The sequence below is a fragment of the Leiobunum rupestre genome, chromosome 2 (genome assembly GCF_980474605.1).
Source record: "Leiobunum rupestre chromosome 2, qqLeiRupe1.1.hap1, whole genome shotgun sequence".
Classification (NCBI taxonomy): Eukaryota; Metazoa; Arthropoda; class Arachnida; order Opiliones; family Sclerosomatidae; genus Leiobunum; species Leiobunum rupestre.
In genome coordinates this window covers 37,575,193-37,594,498 of record NC_143385.1, presented here as the reverse complement: position 1 = coordinate 37,594,498, position 19,306 = coordinate 37,575,193, and positions in this window count along the sequence as shown.

Sequence of the window (19,306 nt, the reverse complement as noted above, 5' to 3'; positions counted from 1 at the left end):
ACGCAGTGATTACACTTTGCACCGAAAATGCGAACGCGTTCGCAGGCCTGACAGACCCACAGACCCACAGACAGACACGGTGGTTGTATAACCCCTCCTAGGGGACTTTGTCCCTTCGGAGAGGTAAAAAGGCGTAAAATTCTCTTTGAAATGTTTTATGGTTGTACAAAGGATTTTAACTCAGTAAAACACTTAGGACGCGCAAGGTCTAGCATATTACTTCAGAGCACATCACTTGTCGATAAATAAGTCCAGTTTATGACGTTTATGGGAATATAATTACAGATCTTGCCCGTTATTTGATGTCACTACTTTTATGGCCTAGAGTAATATAGGACGTGGCGTTTTTGTTTAAAGGACCTTGCCATTTTTAACCGAATGGTTTTTGGGTGGATTCCATTTTTCGAAACTTTTTGTAAACTTAAAATAAAAGGAATAAATGTGTTCATACTGTGTAAAAGTTAAGTACGTTATGCACAGGTTATAGCCAATTTCATAGATTTAGAGGGATTATCTGTGAATTTTCACTCAGTTCCACAAGCTGCGAGCAAATGTGCTTATTTAAAATTGTTTTAATTGGTGCGTAAAAAAATAAACTTTTTAATATTGTTTACTTAATATTATTTTAAACTATCCCCGCGTCGTTATGTATGAAAACTACAAATATGTTTTCGACAACCAACTAAAACGAAGAATATTCTTAGCAAACAATTTAAAAAAATTGTTCAGGCAAATATTTCTCTTTGTATAGTAAAACGGACCAAAAGAAGAAGCTTCTTAGAAGTCGACTTGCTGTTGTATTTAACAAAACACAGAATATATTACAAAAACTCTACAACTTTTAATTAAAATTTTAAATTAAGTTAAATCAAGTATTATGATAGATATTTCAAATCCTTTTGTTTCATGTAAAGTAATATTAAAATTACTTTTAATATCTGAGTTTATCTGCCATAAGTATAACACCGTAATGATTATGTTTCTTTAAATTATTTTATTTGGCGATATGTTTGTGTAGTGTCTCAATTTATTCACTTCGCTCTGAAAACAACCAAGAGTGAACTATTTTTTAGCAAATTTATAAACACGGCATTTCAGTCAACGCGTGAATTATGATAAAAACCATGCCTCTTAACTTTGACCCTTTAAAGAAGGAAGGCAGTTAAATGAAGAAGACACTTCTCGACACGCAGTCGTCAGTTTTCTAATAAAATCGTCCGTAGATCACGAAAGCAGAAACTAGAATTGAACTTGCATATTCTTAGTTTACAATACTGCTCGTTGGTACCACTTAATTTAACCTCAACATTGGCAAATTTTAATCTTAACTGAATATGCAAGTATTCTTCCCTTGTCATTTATATGTAGATCAATCGAATATACCGCGGATTGGAATTCTATTATAAGAAGGTTTATTATTTTATCCATTACTATTCTCTTCAATAACATTCGTTTCTCATATCTCTATTTTCCTGCTTTCATTACAACTCTAATTAAAAATCCAATCTATCCCGTTGTAACTTTGTTATTAAGCGAACGCTGTTTATTTGGAGATCGATACCATCTTGATGTCAAACGCCCCTACTATAACGCTATACTACTATTTGGTAGAAAATCATGGCATTTGACTCTAATAATGTTCCCGGGTAGCAAGAACACGTTTGATGCTTTAAGTTTCATTCCAATTATATTTTGGGAAATGTACTGAAATCACTACTATTTAACTAAATACTTCGCTATCAACATTTTGTTTTATGAGCTATGGATAAATTATCTTACCTTGATTAATATTGTTTACTTATCTAATAACGTTTTGCTTTTACGCTAATGACAATTTCGGGTTTCGTGAAAGGTACTTGAGAAGGGTTTAGAATAATGCAACATGATGCCGAATAGCTGACAATCCGATCGGTGATTGTTGAAAAAAATTTACACAATGCACTAAGTATCACCAGAGCAACAATTAACAAGGGTGTAGGTATTGATAATGAAATTTTAGCATTCGCTGCTTTTGGAAAATTACCATCCTAATAGCTATTAATTAAGCTTAAACATGAAGGTCTGACTAATACAATACATCGAATGAGAAAATTGTAGGGCATACTTCAAATTTACTAGTTAAGTTAGTAAGTTGTCTACTCATTAACAGAAGTTGGTAGTGCTTAAAACATTGTTTTCATACTTATGAAAAATAAATGTTAAAAATGTTTTTCTATTAATGATATTTAAATTGTAAAAAATCCACGCTAAATCTTTTTTATAATCATGAAAATCATGATTACAATTAGGTATTCTTCGTTATTACCTTTACTTTCGTAAATACGATGTTTTTTATGTTCGCAAAATGTTTGTCTTTGAAGATGGTGATTTTTTTAGGCAAACCAATCAACACTGGTATCAAATGCAATTTAGTATTTATCGGCTGAGCTATGTCTTGCTCGAACATGACGCTGAACAACACATCAAGATCCCGATGCTGTGGATTATTAATAATGTTTTGTTCAAATCTAAAAATTTATAAATTTGAAACATTTGATTTTTATCACTATAAATATTTAGGTATTGCTTACATTACTGATATTTGTAATTATCACTGCCGCTTACAGAAATAACATCAATTTTTTCAACACATTTAAATATTTCTGAAATTTCCAAATCGAAGATTCCCTTAACTAATAAACAAACACTGATAATTTTATAATTGTAGATATGGTTTTTCAAAAAAATATATAATATATCTTAAATTAAGAATTTAAAAATTGCTATTTTAAAACTATATAATGATGCTTTTAGTTGTAGGTAAACGTAGTGTTCTCTTGCAGACTTTCTAAAAATCAAATAAGTCACTCTCTCCGAATTTGCTGTTGTTAATAGTGTTAAGCTTCATATTAAACTATTCGGGTTACACTAAAAGGAACTTAGTAAAAGTAAATAGTATTAAAATCTTAAATACACATTTAACAATCTCGACCTTTGAAAATGGTGCTCCTCGAAAGTATAAATATATCATTTAATAATCGACTTAGATTGGGTTTATAGTTATCGCACCATAATATGGAATTCTTCTTCTCTCAGAATGTTTTATTTCATGTTGTTTAAATATATTTTTTATAATTTTAATTACCATTTGTTTCTTTTAACAAAGAAACGATTTTCATTTTCAAACTCCACTACCAATCAATATGACTTTTTATCGTAATAATAACAGCGTCAGCGGTCATGGTGGGGTGTCAGAGTGGTAAGCTTTTCGCCTCCTAGAGAGAGGATCCGGGTCGATCCAAGCTTGTGGCACTTGGTGGCAACTTGGAACCATTCCTCCGTTCAAATTTGTGGAGGATAACGGTAATTGTAATGTAACGGAGCTGTTGGCTTGCGAGGGAAGAATGGCTCGCCAACACCCTCCAACGCAATTAAACCCAGCCACCGGAACTCAAGGCAATAAAAGTCGCTAGATGATTCGGACCAAGGATGGTCCCTTGGTTATTAAATAAGCTAATTATGATTATTATGGTTTGTATAAAATGAAGGTGACCCAATTTTTTTTTGCGTTTTGCGAAACTATTGAGGTGATTGTTAAAACAGGGCTAAAATATTGGGGAAATTATTTTCCATTTCCAATTCCAAAAAATGTCAAGTTTGGAAGATATTAATTGACAATGAAAATAATCAGCTAGGCTTATACCCAAGGCACCACCTTAGGCCTAAGTCATAAAGCGATTTTTAAAGCCGTTAATTCAGGGACCGGTTTACAATGAGTCGGAGGGTGGTGGCCAGCCTTTCATGCCAGTGAGCCAACAGCTCCCTTCACTAACTATCAATACCGAATCAGGTTTAAGTCAGAGCAATGAAACATATCTCATTGGGTTTAGCTCGAACTTCAAAGCTTCATGGTATGGTGTAATTTTGCTATATCATCTAGTTTTTATATTCTAACAATTAAAAATTAAACTGATATTGATTTTTTCACGCAAATAGCTTCAAAGAATCGGCATTTCCCCATTACATTATAACATTTTGTAACGAAAATAAAAGGCCATCAATAGATTGACCAAGACGTCCAACAAGAAAGCGATTGTCGAGAAGACGCAACAAATAACGTAAAGATCAAGGACGATCTTCACTCCTTTGAATGGGATGGCGGCGATTTCTTGGTCTGGTGGAGTCCACCTCAGATGGTTGAGGATATAATATAGAAAATCATCCCTTTGAACAGGTAATCGAGTTTCCAGGTTGTATATCAAACTGAAAAGGTAAATGAAGTTGTGTGGTAAATACCTAATTTTACGACAGTTTTGCACATCCAAGAAATGATTCGTACTTTAAGTTGACCTCCTTAATTTCAAACACAATAAACGAAGTGTAAAAATGAATGAAAGGGGATAGGTTAACGAATTTGCAACATGTGTAAATTAAAGCCTCTAATCACCGCCGCTCGAATGCGACGTACTTCTGAATGCGACAGCTTTGTTCACAAAAATAAAATAAACCCAAACAAGGATTTACAATAATTTTTAATTGTTTTTCTCAAATTAAAATCTTTAATTTAACAACGTTCTTCGAGTCATCCGACATATTGTCGACCGACAGAGAACCAGTCTATTTATCTTAAAGCAGACTAATTATGAAAACTACCTTTATACGATGGTTTTATCTAACACTTTTTCAGTCGCTTTAATAGAGGTTTGTGAACGCACGTTTTCAGATTATTTTTGTTGAATTTAAAAAAGCTGCTACTTCATGACTTAGAAAAAACTTTATTTTATTCAGATTATGTTTTTCGTCACGATTTCGCCATAAGATCGCCTTCGCGATTTGATTTAATCCTCCCTATTCGTTAAGTTAGCTCTTTTTTGGCGAAGACACCGAACAGTTAGGTCTTTCCTTATTGCCTCCATATATTGCTCAAGTCTTTTTGGTCATGAGCTCACTAGGGAAATTATTTGACGGTATCGAAAAACGAACACACTTTGTGTAAAATTAAACAATTATAAATGCCTGAGATGGAATTTCACCCCGCGTGTATCTAGAAACCCGAGGCCGATGGGTTGAGGAAAGAGGATAGTGATGTGCGATAAAAATATACAAGAATTACTTCCATTCTTTAAAAATAGATATTTAAATTAGATTAAATATTTTAATTTTTTCAACTGGGTCTCGTCCGTAATAATATCACACTGAACCTTGCACTTTTTACCGGCAACTAAATCGTTTTTATACATTTCTGACTTGAGCTTTTCAATTGTAGAAATAACAAATTCAATTTCTTTTTCGAATATTCTTTTGTACGGAATTAAGAAGGTTTCAATAGTTTTGAAATCATAATTAACTTTAACACGCCGCAACGAGCCATATATTTGACACTACAGCGTATGTTTAATCATTGTACACCAATGAATAGAGGACCCTCAAATGGCAGACAACTGTACCAATAGTGTTCGTACGGGGACCCCGACCCCGACTGTCGCAAATCAAGTCGGGGTTTTCCATTTTTCGGGGTTATGTTTTCGTAGTGTAATTTTAAATTTTCGCGCCGACGCACCCCGCTAAAATCCTAAAAATATAAAATATATAGGTTCCTTCTCTCCCTTTTTTCGAGGGTGACAATAGAATGATCCGAATGACCTTCAGCTGATGCCGCTGACGTAGCTCTCGCTTGACGCTTGATTCCGACTTGAGTCGCTTTTTTAAATTTTAGTTTCATAATTGCCGTTGTTTCGGACTCTTTCAGTCTCAGCTAAGGAGTGTGGAGTTACAACGTTTGGAAATAACTTCTGAATTTATTAAACAACTTATTTAAACAATTACATTGCCTAAGCTATAGACCTCTATTTTAAAATCTACCTATCTTATCTATTTTTTCTATAGTCCTAGTCGATAATTCAAAATAACAGTAAAAAATTCCGCCGATCAGTTTTGTAAAATATTTTCGGCGGCGTAATCGTCGGCCATTTTCGGTATGGAGATACAGGCCGGAAGGCAGGCAAGGCTGCCAGATTTCGATAGATTGAAAACGGCCAACTCTCTCAAATGTTTTCGTTTTCAAAACGTAAATTTTGCGGCGTAGCTATCCACTAAGACTATTACTAATAGTCCCTAGGCTCAGAGGCTGGCTTACACAAGATACACTATCTAATCTTAACAAGTAAAATTGGGGTATTTTTATAATTTTTCTATTCTTAATAAATACAAAGAATTTTCCATCCCCGACCCCGACTTGTTTTTCGCGGGGTTAGACCCACAACGACCCCGACCCCGACCCCGACCCCGACTTTATTTTGACCCCGTACGAACACTATGTGCCAATTGCGTTAATTTTTTTTACGGGAACGTCTTGGAATTCAACATCTTTTTGAATATTTCCCGTCAAACTATCTTAAGAGTTGGCTCCAAGAAACTTGAAGTTTCCATTTAAAAGTCGCTTTACCCATATAATGAGCAAAAGACCTTCGAACCTCTAAATAAATCCTGTCGTTCGAATTCAATGCGCTATTTTGTTTTGTGGTTGAAGTGTTGGTTATTTTTCTTATCGTTGCTGCAATAGTCGACGATTCTTAATGAAACACCTAAATAACGACAAAGGACGTCGCATATTTCTTATGGAAATTGTCTTTCGGCTTAATTTTCTAACGTTCGGGTATGTTATACTTTCGGACACGCTGATCAAAAGTGTCAATAAGCCCGAATTTCTATAACAACTATTCTGGCAGTTAAAACGTCCAAAAATCGAACCATCCATGTTAATTATCTATTGTTTCCCAATGTACATTTTTAATTAAGAAGTGTATGAACTGAAGTACGTGGGCTAGCCACTACACCACCCCACCATGAACAAGACAAAAACGAATGGCAACCAAATGAACAAGAGAAACGTGAATGGCAGCCGAAGGAACAAGGAGATCGCGAATGGCAACCGAAAGAACAAGGGGACTGCGATTTGCTACATCAACATAAGATATACAAAGAAGATCGTAATATTATTATTATTGAAAGAGGAATGAATGCCCAACCATGCACTTCGACCTTAGGTCCATTGTGCACCCCTGACCTATGACTTAGAAAAGTCCTATCTCCGACACAAACCTTAAAATACTTTTGGCCGGCATATTAAAGAAGTCGTTACTTTTAAATTGATGCATCCCAAGATGCTCTAGCCTTTGCGCCGCATAAAAATCGCAGGTACAAAGAACGTTAGTGGCAGTTTCCTGCTCAGCCTTACAGGCCCTACATAGTGGGTCACGGTTGATACCAATAAAATTTAAATGTCTGTTGAGCTGACAGTGACCTGTAAGCAGGCCAGTAACCAACCGTGTACTATAATTTGAGAGCGAAAGCCGTTCTTTAGACCTTTGCCTAGAGGGTAACATTTGACCATTCTGTGCGGCTAGGGAAGAAGTACACGCCAAAGGGCTAACTAAGGCGAAGTTTAGCAGCCATGTTGTCAGAACCCATTGAACGAACAGGTAACTGACTGGAAATATCCCTAAAAAGCGTGGTGTGGCTCTTTACCCAACTATTAGCCATCCACCACCCGTTTTGGTTTAGCCTATAGGCACCAAAAGTAGCAGCTTCCTCTATAAACCAATGTAGAGGAAGAATATTCAGTAGAAATTCTACAGAAGCATTTCCGGCTTTTCTCATAGCTCCTGCTATGCCAATGCAAGCTAGCCTTTGAAGAGTGCGCAGTTCTGACTGCACCGTTTTTAGAGTAACCCTTGGTCACCAGACCACAGCTGCATAGGAAAGTATGGGTCTGCTGATCATTGTATAAAGCCAGTAAACTTCTCTGGGACTCAAGCCCCAAGACTTGCTTCTAATTCTCCAAAATAACATTTTTCCCTTCTTGATAACATTGTGAAGATGCAGTTTCCATGTTACCTTGCTGTCAAGGATAACACCGAGGTACTGCACTTCAGTGCCTTCCTCCAGGTTGGTTCAGAACAAGGAAATACCATTAAACGCTCTCCTAGTCCTTTTACGAGTAAAAGGAACCAGAACCGTCTTACTGGGATTGACCGTGAGGTTCACTTCATTGCACCAGTTTTCCACCGATGCAAGAGCTCTCCTCATAACTTCCTTGACTGGCATTGGGAATTTCCCTGTGACATTGATTGCAAAATCGTTGGCGTACCCAAAACAGCAACACCCTCCTCTATTCAGCCTCCGCAACAGTTCATCCACCACTAGGCACCACAAAAGGGAGAGATAACCCCCCCCCCTGTGGGCACCCACTGCTGGTGGAGATCATCAGGGAATCACCAAGCAGGGAGGATCTCACCCTTCGGTTCGTCAGCAGAGATTTGATCCAGAGACAAAGAGTGTCATTGATACCAAATCTCTGGGCAGCCTTCATCAAGACTGCACTTGAGACCTTGTTAAAGGCCCCTTCAATGTCGAGAAAAACTGCAAGGGCAATTTCTTTAAAATCAATGCTCTCTCGAGGCAATTGCTGATGCCATGCAAGGCGGTCTCAGTAGATTTGCCTTGTTGATAGGCATACTGAGCAGTAGAGAGAGGCGTTTGAGAAATAACCTCTTCCCTAATTTAACAGTATCAGTTTCTCCAAAATGTTTAGGAGAAAAGAGGTGAGACTAATTGGCCTATATGACTTTGCCTGGAGAGCTTCCAGGAGCTTGGAATATGCCCTAAGGAAATACAAGCCCTGTAGATTCTACAAAGCAATGGGCAGAGAGTATCACTGTTGTAGGCCCTCAGCCTCTTAAGAAGAACCACTGGGTCCTTAGTCCAGACATTTTTGGTTTGAAACGCGACCTTGAAAGGCTTTGGAAGCGCACAGAAGCACAGAAGCCTCGTGCCCTCCAAAATCCTATCATTTTGGTCAAACTCCCTCTTCAACCTTTCACATGACCGATTGTCATTGATATGTAGATGATAGCACCCCCAGATAATTGGAAGTTAGAGAATCGAGGTAGCGGGTTACCAGAAGGTATCCCATCTATCTGCTCAAGAATTCCGCACTGGATGGTGTTTAACTCCTCATCCGATAGAGTAGCGACTGGAAAGCCCTCTGTGATGATGGCCATCTTAGTCGACCGAGTTGTCAGACCTTAGCCTTTTGCCAGAAGGAGGATTGACTTTGTCCCCTACCTGTGGACCATCTGCTTCTCCTTCTTTTGAGCCTTCCGGCGTTCTTTGAGCTTAAGGTACTTAAGGTTTTTGACAGCGTGCCACCAGAACCAGACGCTTGTACGGGTTGGGTACCTCCTTGGGAGGACCCTAACCCTGTAGACCAGGTACTGATAGAGATGGACCCTTGTCCTGAGCTGGTTGAAGATTGGTTTCCCAATCCCTGTTGGCCGGGTACTGTCGCAGACAGACCCTTGCCCTTTTTGTTTTTGTTTGTTAAAGAATCCATGCAGATCCCACGAGTAAAGAGGAAAGTATACGTTCACCACCATTAATCCTCTGTCCAGGTGGAAGGCTAGAATTCAACGGGGTGTCGCCTGGTTCCCCGAGGGGATCGTTCGATATACCGTATTTGCGCTTCCCGGTACCACTCAGCCCTCAGCAAGATAACTTACATCTTAGCTTAAGGAAGAAGCTGGGCCTTGATTTGCCAGCATGGAGAGTTGCCTCTCCACCTGTTACTCCCTTCCAGCACGAAGAGTTTCAAGGTTGCAGTTTATGGAAGGGAGATCGTACTAAACGAACAGGTGATATAGAATTTTGCACTCTAAAATATTATATTAGCCCACGTAATTCAGTTCATTAATAATGTGAATTGGAAAACAATAGATAATTAGCATTGATTGTTCGATTTTTGGACGTCTCATACTGCCAGAATATTGGTTATAGGAAATGTGTGGGGTACTTTCTTAATCCTGGATCGTTAGGCTGAGATTCATCGAAATTTTGGAACCAATTATGTAAAGCAATTTGTTGCAAATCTCTCAGAAGCTGGTTTTGACAGTGGAAAATAAAACAAAAACTCTATAGTATTCGCGGATGCGATGTAAATATTTTATTTTCGATATTTTGTGGAACAAAGGTTTGCAAAGATTTTATACAAAGTAAACATTGCTTAAAAGTTAAATTGCCTCCATAGCAAGATACAGAATAAAAGTTAACAATTAAGTCAAAATGTCTGGATAAAGAATCACAATGATTTTATAATGTAAACCTATAACGGGTGCAATACCCAAATCTCGTTAACTAAGAAGTCGTATTTGATAATAAGAGTGTCGCATTGCTTCGCATTGGCGTCGCATTCGAACAGGAGTGATTATTACTCTTAGTAAAAACATGGAGGGCTATCGTTAACCTAGCCTTTCACATGGTAAGGTAATGGTGTAAAATTCGAAATTAAGAGTGTAACATTGCTTCGCATTGAGGTTTCATGTTATTGGTTGATTTTTTGCGGAAAATTTAAAGTAGAGAGGGCAGCTGTTTAGTCAGCCCTACTTTGGTTCTAACTACTCTTACTTAGTTGTTTTGTCTCATCCCTTTTATTTGCTTTCGCAATTGGTCGCATTCGATCTAATATAAAAGTTTGAGATTTTAATTATAGGTGAACGAAAACTAAATGTCCACCCAGAGGCGTCATTAGAAAAATGCGCTTGCTGCCTGTACGTCGTTAGGTTAGGAATGGTTATATAAGGTTAAAGTTTAAATTTGTCGGCCACCAAGCGTAATAAAAAAAGGGCTTCCACTGAGGTTTAGACAACACTTACTTTTTATTGAGAGTCTCAAATATTTTCTTCTTTGAGAAATTGTGGGAAGAAATTAATAAAAAACAAGACTCTCTTACAGTCGGAGATATGTAAATTTTACCATACACGTCACTTAAACTCTCCAACTCATACGTAACCACAATTTCCGAAATTTTTCCCAAAAGGTACCACAAATTGGCGATCATAATTTTGTTCTCGTTGGCCACCTCTTGCAGCCAATCTCCATAAAGAAAGTCCGAATAATGGATTTTGGAACTGTGGTCTTTCATAAGATGGCGTCTAATTGTGGCCAGCTCATTCGTACTTTCCTTCAAAAAAAAGCATAAACAAAGTATAATATTTTGGTTTTGGAAAACACTTTCATTCACAATCGGTTCTAAATTTTAACGAAAATATATAGAACATTCACTTGTTACATATACATTCGGGTGGTCCAAGTTTGTATGAAAAAATATTTTTGCTCTTTTATTCTTGCTTCACAATTCTTATCTCGTTCGGTTATTAATAAAAAGGATATATACCAAAATAGAGCCTTCTACGGCCACGTTTAGAGGTCGCTACGATTTGCAAGCAAAATATTTAACGAAATCACAAGTACAACTTTTAATTTTTGAAATATTCGCGCACGGTCTATCCTGTTACCGCGTGGCTAGTGAGCTGTTGTGTGTGCGGGCGGCATGCGATGCACTCCTCTCTTACAAGTTAGCCTCTCCCCTCCTCACCGCAGTCCGCTACTTCGTCATTCTCACTCGCGTAGGTAATCTGTTCTTTTAGCTTGCGAGTAATCGGGAGTCAGTGCATGACACGTAGACATTCGTAAGCCAGTGAAATATGGAATCTACTAGTAGTTCTGGGTCTACAAGGGCGTCCGCAGGAGTGTGGTTAATCGGAAAACCCATAGCCTATATTTCACACGCGAGATTTCCGTCAAATGGTGATGTGCTAAAAAGATTTCACTTTCAGCATTTAGAAGAGAAGCAACCAGTTAAACCAAGTGTTAAAAACACGGTAAAATCAGTTCTGGAAATTTGGGAAAAGGCGAGAATTCCCACGCAAAGAGTTGATGCAGCGGAACGAAAATTAAGCAAACTTTTAGAAACATACACTCTTATGGAAAAAAATAGATACTCTAATCTGGAGTCTTGTCGTATGAAAGAGAACCTTTTCAACATAGCTGCAAAAGATGCTTTAAAACTAATGAAAAATGAAGAAGATAAAATATTTCTCACCATGCAGCGAGAAGATACTATGAGCTGCAGTATGGCTGGCGTAGATATGAGCCTATATCAAAAAGAATCTCGAAAGCGAAAAAGCGAAAGCGAGAAACAGAGACTGATATCAGAAAACTGAGGAGTAAAACTGAATCAAGTCCTCATTTTTACGCTAGCCAAGAATCTTTGCTACGAGCTATCGTCTCGAGTCCGAGCAGTATTGAATCTCTATCTTCAGACGATGATTTCCAAATTCCTGCTACTTCAACGTTACCCACTAGCAAGAAAAACCCGTAAAAATCCCTCAGTTATTAACTGATGATGTTGTTGCAACATTAGATCGAGTTAACGTATCTGATCGGCAGGCGATGTTCTTAATTGGATCTGTAGCTCAAGCATTGGGAACACCGGTAGAAGAAATTTCTTTATCGAGAAGCACAATCCGTCGTAAAAGAAACGATATTCGTGAGTCTATTATGGAATAATAATAATAATAATAATAATTTGTTTGGATTGCTTGCAGACACCATATTTTGGAAGTTATCCTCTCCGATGTTTTCAAAGCGTTGTTTGGACCAAGCAGTGGACCGGATATCAGTCTGTTCAAACGCTTCCAAAAGAAATGGCCGGAAATAGATCAACAGAAATTCAAAGTTGGCAGTGATAATTTGTATAAAACCACGGAACTTATTTCACTCCGTCAAGAAATGACAAAGTATTACAGTGAAGCAATAAAAAATCAACAGCCCAGAGATGATTACCTCGAATTGCTGAACTTGTGTCGTATCTTCCTTGGAGGTTCCGAGGCAACTGCTGAAGCCAAGTTTCGTGCGCCCGGGGCCGTGCATCAAGCTCGCTGGATGGCAAAAGCTATCTACTGCTTAAAAATGTATTTATTTCAGGACCAAATTAAACTGACTGCAGCAGAAAAGCGATCTGTTACAGAATTATCGTTGTTTGTTAGTGTTATTTACGGGCGATATTGGAACGAAGCCCCGCTGGCAGAAATAGCCCCTTTAAACGATGCAAACTTCCTGAAACAGGTCAAAAACTATCCAAACCAGACGATCAGCACCAGCGCTCTTAAAGCATTTCACCGCCATCTTTGGTACTTATCCGAGCATTTGATTGGTCTTTCTTTATTCGATCCGAGAATCACTCCCGAGACCAAAAGAATAATGGTTCAAAACCTTCAGAAACCGCCAACAAAAAAGGCTTTAAAAAGACTAGAGGGTAAAACCTTTCAATTACAAGACCCGTTGCTGTTACATAGTTTTTTCACGCAACGAACAAAAGCTCTTTTTGACTTGCTTATCAGTGATGGTCAAGTAAAATCGGAAGCATTTTTAGTAAAAGATCCTTCACAATGGCATACTGATGAAATTTATGTTGAAATGCAAAAAGAAGCCCGCCAAATGAAAGTTGTGAATGACTGCGCAGAGCGAGGTATCGCTTTAATACAAAAATTTAATTATGGCATCACAAAAAGTGAAAAACAAAAACAATATCTTATCCGCGTCGTCGATCTTCACAGAAAGAAATATCCAGTGGCCTCTAAATCTAACATCCTGAAAATGGATTCGGGAGATTAGGAAGGGAATGACATTTATTAATAATGATAATTATTACAATAATTTGCTGTTATTTTATCTTAATTTCCAATATTTTATTAAAACTTAATGCCAACAAAAAAATGTCCGATTTTTCTTCGTACCCAAAAAATCGTCGAATCATAGCGACCCCTAAATTTTGTTAGATTTTACTGAAATTTCGCAGAAGGGCGTTAAAGGTCTAATCGAATAAAAAGAATCTTGTGAAGAAAGCAAAATAGCAAAAAATATTTTGGACCACCCTAATGTACATACTCATATGATCATTTATTTTGATTAATTATTAATTTGTTTTATAATTTAATAATAATTTTTGTTATTTGTTAACTTTTTTCTTACTGCACTCATAATTGCTTTTTCTTCGGGCGAATCTTCAATAATGAGTACTTTATCCCTTCCTGGTTTTAGCAAATCTTCAAATGAATCGATTGTGTCGTAGCGACTTTCTGAATAATCGGATTTGAGTTTGCTGGTTATCTCGACGGAAATAACCACGAGAGCCAATAGCCAAGTGCCTGATAATATGCGCCAACTTAAATAACGTGGAGACTCTTTCAAAGCTGAAATTATTATTTGAAATATAATCTTTTGTTTCTTAAAAGTAAAGAAACAACTTTACGTTCGAAGAAGAAAAGGTGAATTAATTTCCAAATTTCGTCTGTAAATGTTTCCAAAAAAAATCGTGGGGTCCATTTAGAATGTTTTGAGATTAATAATATTTTAATAGAAACGAATTGAAAAGCGATGATAGCCAGACTGGATACAAAGGCCACTTTCATCTGAAATGTTTACAAGTATAATTAAAATAAGTTAATTATTGCATGCGATTTCACCCAGTTACAAATTTTTCGGCAACTGCGTTTAGTAACTCGTGACACCTAAGGATGCGTTAGCATAATCGCACTTAAATTTGTCTTTAATACTAAATATTTATAAATGACACTTATTTTGTCCCTATTTACATAGAAGACATCGAACTGGAAATAACTATTTTAGAGCACGTATTCGGATTTGGTTGCTTCCTGTAAGATTTAATCAAATTGACAATAACTAATATATGGATAACCTAGGAGTTTATCTTTTACAAGTCATTTCGTTTCATTTACAAGCGAGGACAATTTGAAAATAGCCTGATTATCACTAAATGACCTGGCACAAAAATTACAAAATAATTATGATCATTGTTTTTGGTCGTCGGTTACCACTTCCAGTTAATCTTCATAAAATATATTCTAGAATTGCGGTCTTTAAGGAGAATGCGTCAGATTTAAGTGAAAACGTCATTTTAGAAAATAACAAAACTTTTCACGTAAAAACATTTTTAATCAATTATTTTGAAACATTTGAACGTTTATTATAGTTTAATTGGTTTCCTTTTAGTATTTGATGTCTTGGTCAACTATTAAAATTCAAATTCGATAAGTTTGTCACTTTAGTAGTACAAGAGTGTGCTTCCGACATCACGGGGGGAGCGACGGGGGATAAAAATGGCGGTGGTGGTGGAAAATGTTTTCTGCACACCAACGGGTTTTTTCGCGTTTTCCCACGTTATTTTTCATGTAAAAACATATATAAGGGTCCGGATTTTTTATTAGTGGTGGTGTTGTATGTTTAAACTTCGTTAAGTTTTTAGCAATAGTAGATGGAATAGGATGTGAATGTATTGGAATTTTAATGTATGAAAAACTATGTATTTAAAAGATAAGATATGATCTGCGGGGATAAGACGCTATTATGTGTATAAGATGGGAGAGTATAACTAAGGTGGGCGTACGATGGTAAACGTCATCTATCAATAAAATACACCGATAAATCCCATATCGACTGAAGACTTTCAAAGCAACCCGATGTAAGTGAATTCATGGACTAATTATACCTATAAGGAGCTCCGAAAGACCCTTGTTAAATGCTCTTCCTCTTTTTATCCCCCCGACAGAATTTTACTCGTCAAAACGTCACAAGAATGAAACGGCAACCGCCATCTAGTAGTTTTCAATGTCACTTCTGAATTTTGAAAAATATAGCAGAAGGTTCTGTATCAGTTTTTACAAGGGTCTTTTTTAGCCGCGACAATACGTTTTATGATAGTTTTTAGCATTAGATGATATTTTTATTGGGAAAAGTGAAAACTTTTTTTTATACCATGTCATTCCCTAAACCAAAATTCTGAAATTGATAGCGTTACAAAGGCTGTGTATTAAGCCTTAGTAAACACTAACCAGAAACAAAATCGACATCCAATTCTTTTTCTCCGTTTTTTTAGTTGAGAAATTCATTTTCTATTTACTTCCAATTAAGAAGGACAATTCTAGCTAATTTAAATCTGAAAAACAAACTTAAACGCGCAACAACATGTTAGCCACATGGACTAGCTTTATGTTTATTCCCCCCCCCTCTTTATCATCCCCGTTTGACCCTAGTTTTCCGTTAGTTCTTAACTCTATCGCCAGAGCGCACATTAAGCAATCGCCCGAAGCAAATATTCGGGAACGGGGTATCCCTGTGTTAATTATAATTAGTCCATGGTGAATTGAAGCTCTATAATATTCGTTGAATTTTTAAACCAGGAAAACTTCTTTTAGGGATGGACTCAAAGTGTTCCCGATATCTCAACTTAAAGGTGCCACAGTCACACCGGAATGCGGAATACGACTCGGGAGTATTTGATGGGACAAGTGGGATAACCCCAACCAGGGGCGAATTCCAACAACTGTAGATGAAACGGGGCGATATCTCATCATTCTTCACCACAGAGTCTGCTAGTTGCGCTACATGGTATTTCGATGGATGGACTACTAGACGGATTGAACTTAGTAATTACCGAGGCAAGAAAATTCTTAATATCCAAAAAATGTACCATGGAACTGGTCCATTTTACGGGGCACTTTATCCAAGTAAAGAAGCCGAATCTTCTTGGGATAAGCTTGCTGAAGTGTACGATGAACTTTCAGTCTATCATAACGAGGTAAAACGTGTTTATTCTTTTATTAGTGAGAATGTAGAGAGCCAAATTCATGATTATATAAAGAAACAATGTTACGGTTGCGAAATAGACCACCCTTCCCAGATAAAGCATGATTGCTTAATGATGGAGTGGGATCTAAGGGTAGAATTACACCGCTCGGGAGCTTTCAATAATTTAGACTATTCCGTAATTAATTCCTTATATTCAAAGAAACCTTTTCTGGGGGAACATTTTTGTGAAGTAATATTATATGTACAGTGAAAAAAATGTTACTGAAAAAAATTAACTGTTTACCTATAGCCGTCTATTTTCAAATAAGATTATGTTGAAAAATTCCATTTTAATTCAATCAATTCAGTCTTTATCACAAATATTAGCATATTTTTAAACATATTTTACAGTTTTATTCTTCCTCAATATCATCAATCCGGTAATGTCCGTATGACAAAGTGCGAATACCATCTGATAAAATATATCTTTTGTTATCACACGGATTGAGAGAGATCTTATCCTGCGATATCGTGAAGAGCTCGTGTTTTCACTCATGATGCGTTTCATTGTATTAACGGAAACAGTTTTGTCAATTAAACAGGCGCGGTAGTTGGAGTGGCGTATATGTTTCTTTACTACGCGTCTAGAAATACCCTTTAGCGTTTTCCTTTCACCTTTTCTAGAAAGAATGCTATACACTTTGGGCCGTAAACCAACAAATTCTTCGATTGGGGTTCCGTCTAGCTCATCCTTCATTTTCCCTAACACATTTTTATTATTTTCGCGGTATAGAAAATGATAAGAAGGGTATCCGGAGAAGTGAAATTGGTCAGAGTCCTCCTCAAAATCTTGTAAATGTCTTTAGTTTGAAAATCGTAAGTCAGACTATCTGTATCTGTGAAAAGAAGCCGCGCACGGTGTCCGAATTTGCCAATAATGTAATCATAGTGGTAATCATACATGATCAATTTTGAGAGCTCCAGAATGGAAAAACTTGTATAAATAGGTCTATTAAGAAGAGATTTTTTCACTTGCTCAATACCTACAAGTTCCGAGGGGCTAACCACTCTTAGAAAGTCTGTTCATCGATTACGCCGGATTACGCTTAGATTAGCACTGCCAAGGGCAGGGACTTAAAAGATTACGCGTAATCCTATTAGTACAGGCAAAGGCACGGCTCTGTACACCGATTACGCGAAGTGATCAGCCCTTCGACCAGTTCATTATGAAATAGAGAACTTCTTAAACGACGGGGAAGAAGCTTTCTTTATCACCATTTCCGGGGTATTGACCAAATGAAAATTTATCGGATTACGGAGATTCTCCATAATTATACCGAAGATGCGGCTTTACGTTTTTCAGTGCTGAAGTTGATGTCCGACTTGAGAGCCAAGCCTTTTGTTTAAAAGTTAGTATTCGATTAACGGACAATACTTTCATCCCCTTCCTCAGATAAAATTTTAGGTTTCGGTAATGAACTACGTAAATAATCCTATCGTATAAATTGAGGGTTAATTTCGGAAGATTTTTTTTATCGGGATACTTAAATCCATCATCATTTGGTTGTAATAGCTGGAAAACAGGTGTTCCCTTATTTTAATAGATTCGGGTAGTCATTATGTAAATCATGGAGCTTTGCGGGGTATTTTAAATCCACCTCCAAAATAAAACCGTCAGGAGTATCGTCGGGACAATTCAAAATATGCTGCAAAAGATTTGGATGTGAAACCCACTTGAAATCGGAGACGGGTAAAGGAAATTACATCGCTTAGCCATAAAGATTGTTCGCATCCAGGTACATGATATAATTATAAGGTTTTGTTGGGTCGTATGTTTCTAGAATGTAAGGGTTATTCGCACGAGCAAATAAGATAATAATAATAATAAGATGCATATCTGCGTATAGGAAAAGGTCCATTTCAATTTTGGTCATATAGTGCAGACTGCCAGGCGAACCCCGGGCTTGTAAATGCGTGTGCCGGGTCCAAAACGTAATCTTCCATACACGTATTCCTAAAGTTCTCGAAGACGTCCGCCAGCTGAAGAGCATTTACCGTCATATACAAATCATGGAATTCCCCTATTTTTGTATAAGATTGTAAGTAACGAATGTTATAATTTTAAAGTTTTTCTTACCGGGACTTTGAATATCGAATCTCTGCCATACTCGATGGGGCAATCCCTGTCTTCATGGATGAGGGTGTGTGGACCTTTCACAATTTCTGACGGGGTATAGCGTGAACAGGTTACTACACCATCTAAGAATTCTGCCACTTCACCAACCAGGGAAATCTGCTCAACTTCGTCAAAATCCAATTCTTCAAGATTGATGGAATCGTTACCTCGGTTAGGGGGGGGTGGGTAAAGACAAGGGTATAGGTGGGGTCGGGGGATGGTAAATTCGTAGGTATGGGTGTGTCAGGAATGGGTAAAGTTAAAGGAATTGGTGGGGGGGGGGGTGGGTGATATAGAAGGTTGGGTGGGTGATATAGAAGGTTGGGTGGGTGATATAGAAGGTTGGGTGGGTGATATAGAAGGTTGGGTGGGTGATATAGAAGGTTGGGTGGGTGATATAGAAGGTTGGGTGGGTGATATAGAAGGTTGGGTGGGTGATATAGAAGGTTGGGTGGGTAAGACAGAAGGGTGAGGTTTGTGACAAATACCACTCGATGTTGATGGTATGGCTAGTTCATCAGCTGCTGATGATGTGTTGGTCCACGTCTTCTCTTCTTCATTCCTCGATGGATCAGTGAATGTCGTATGAGACTTTCCCCTCGTATGAAAGATTTACCACCTCCATGTTTTCCATTCACATGACGTTTTAACACGTCTTTCCGACTA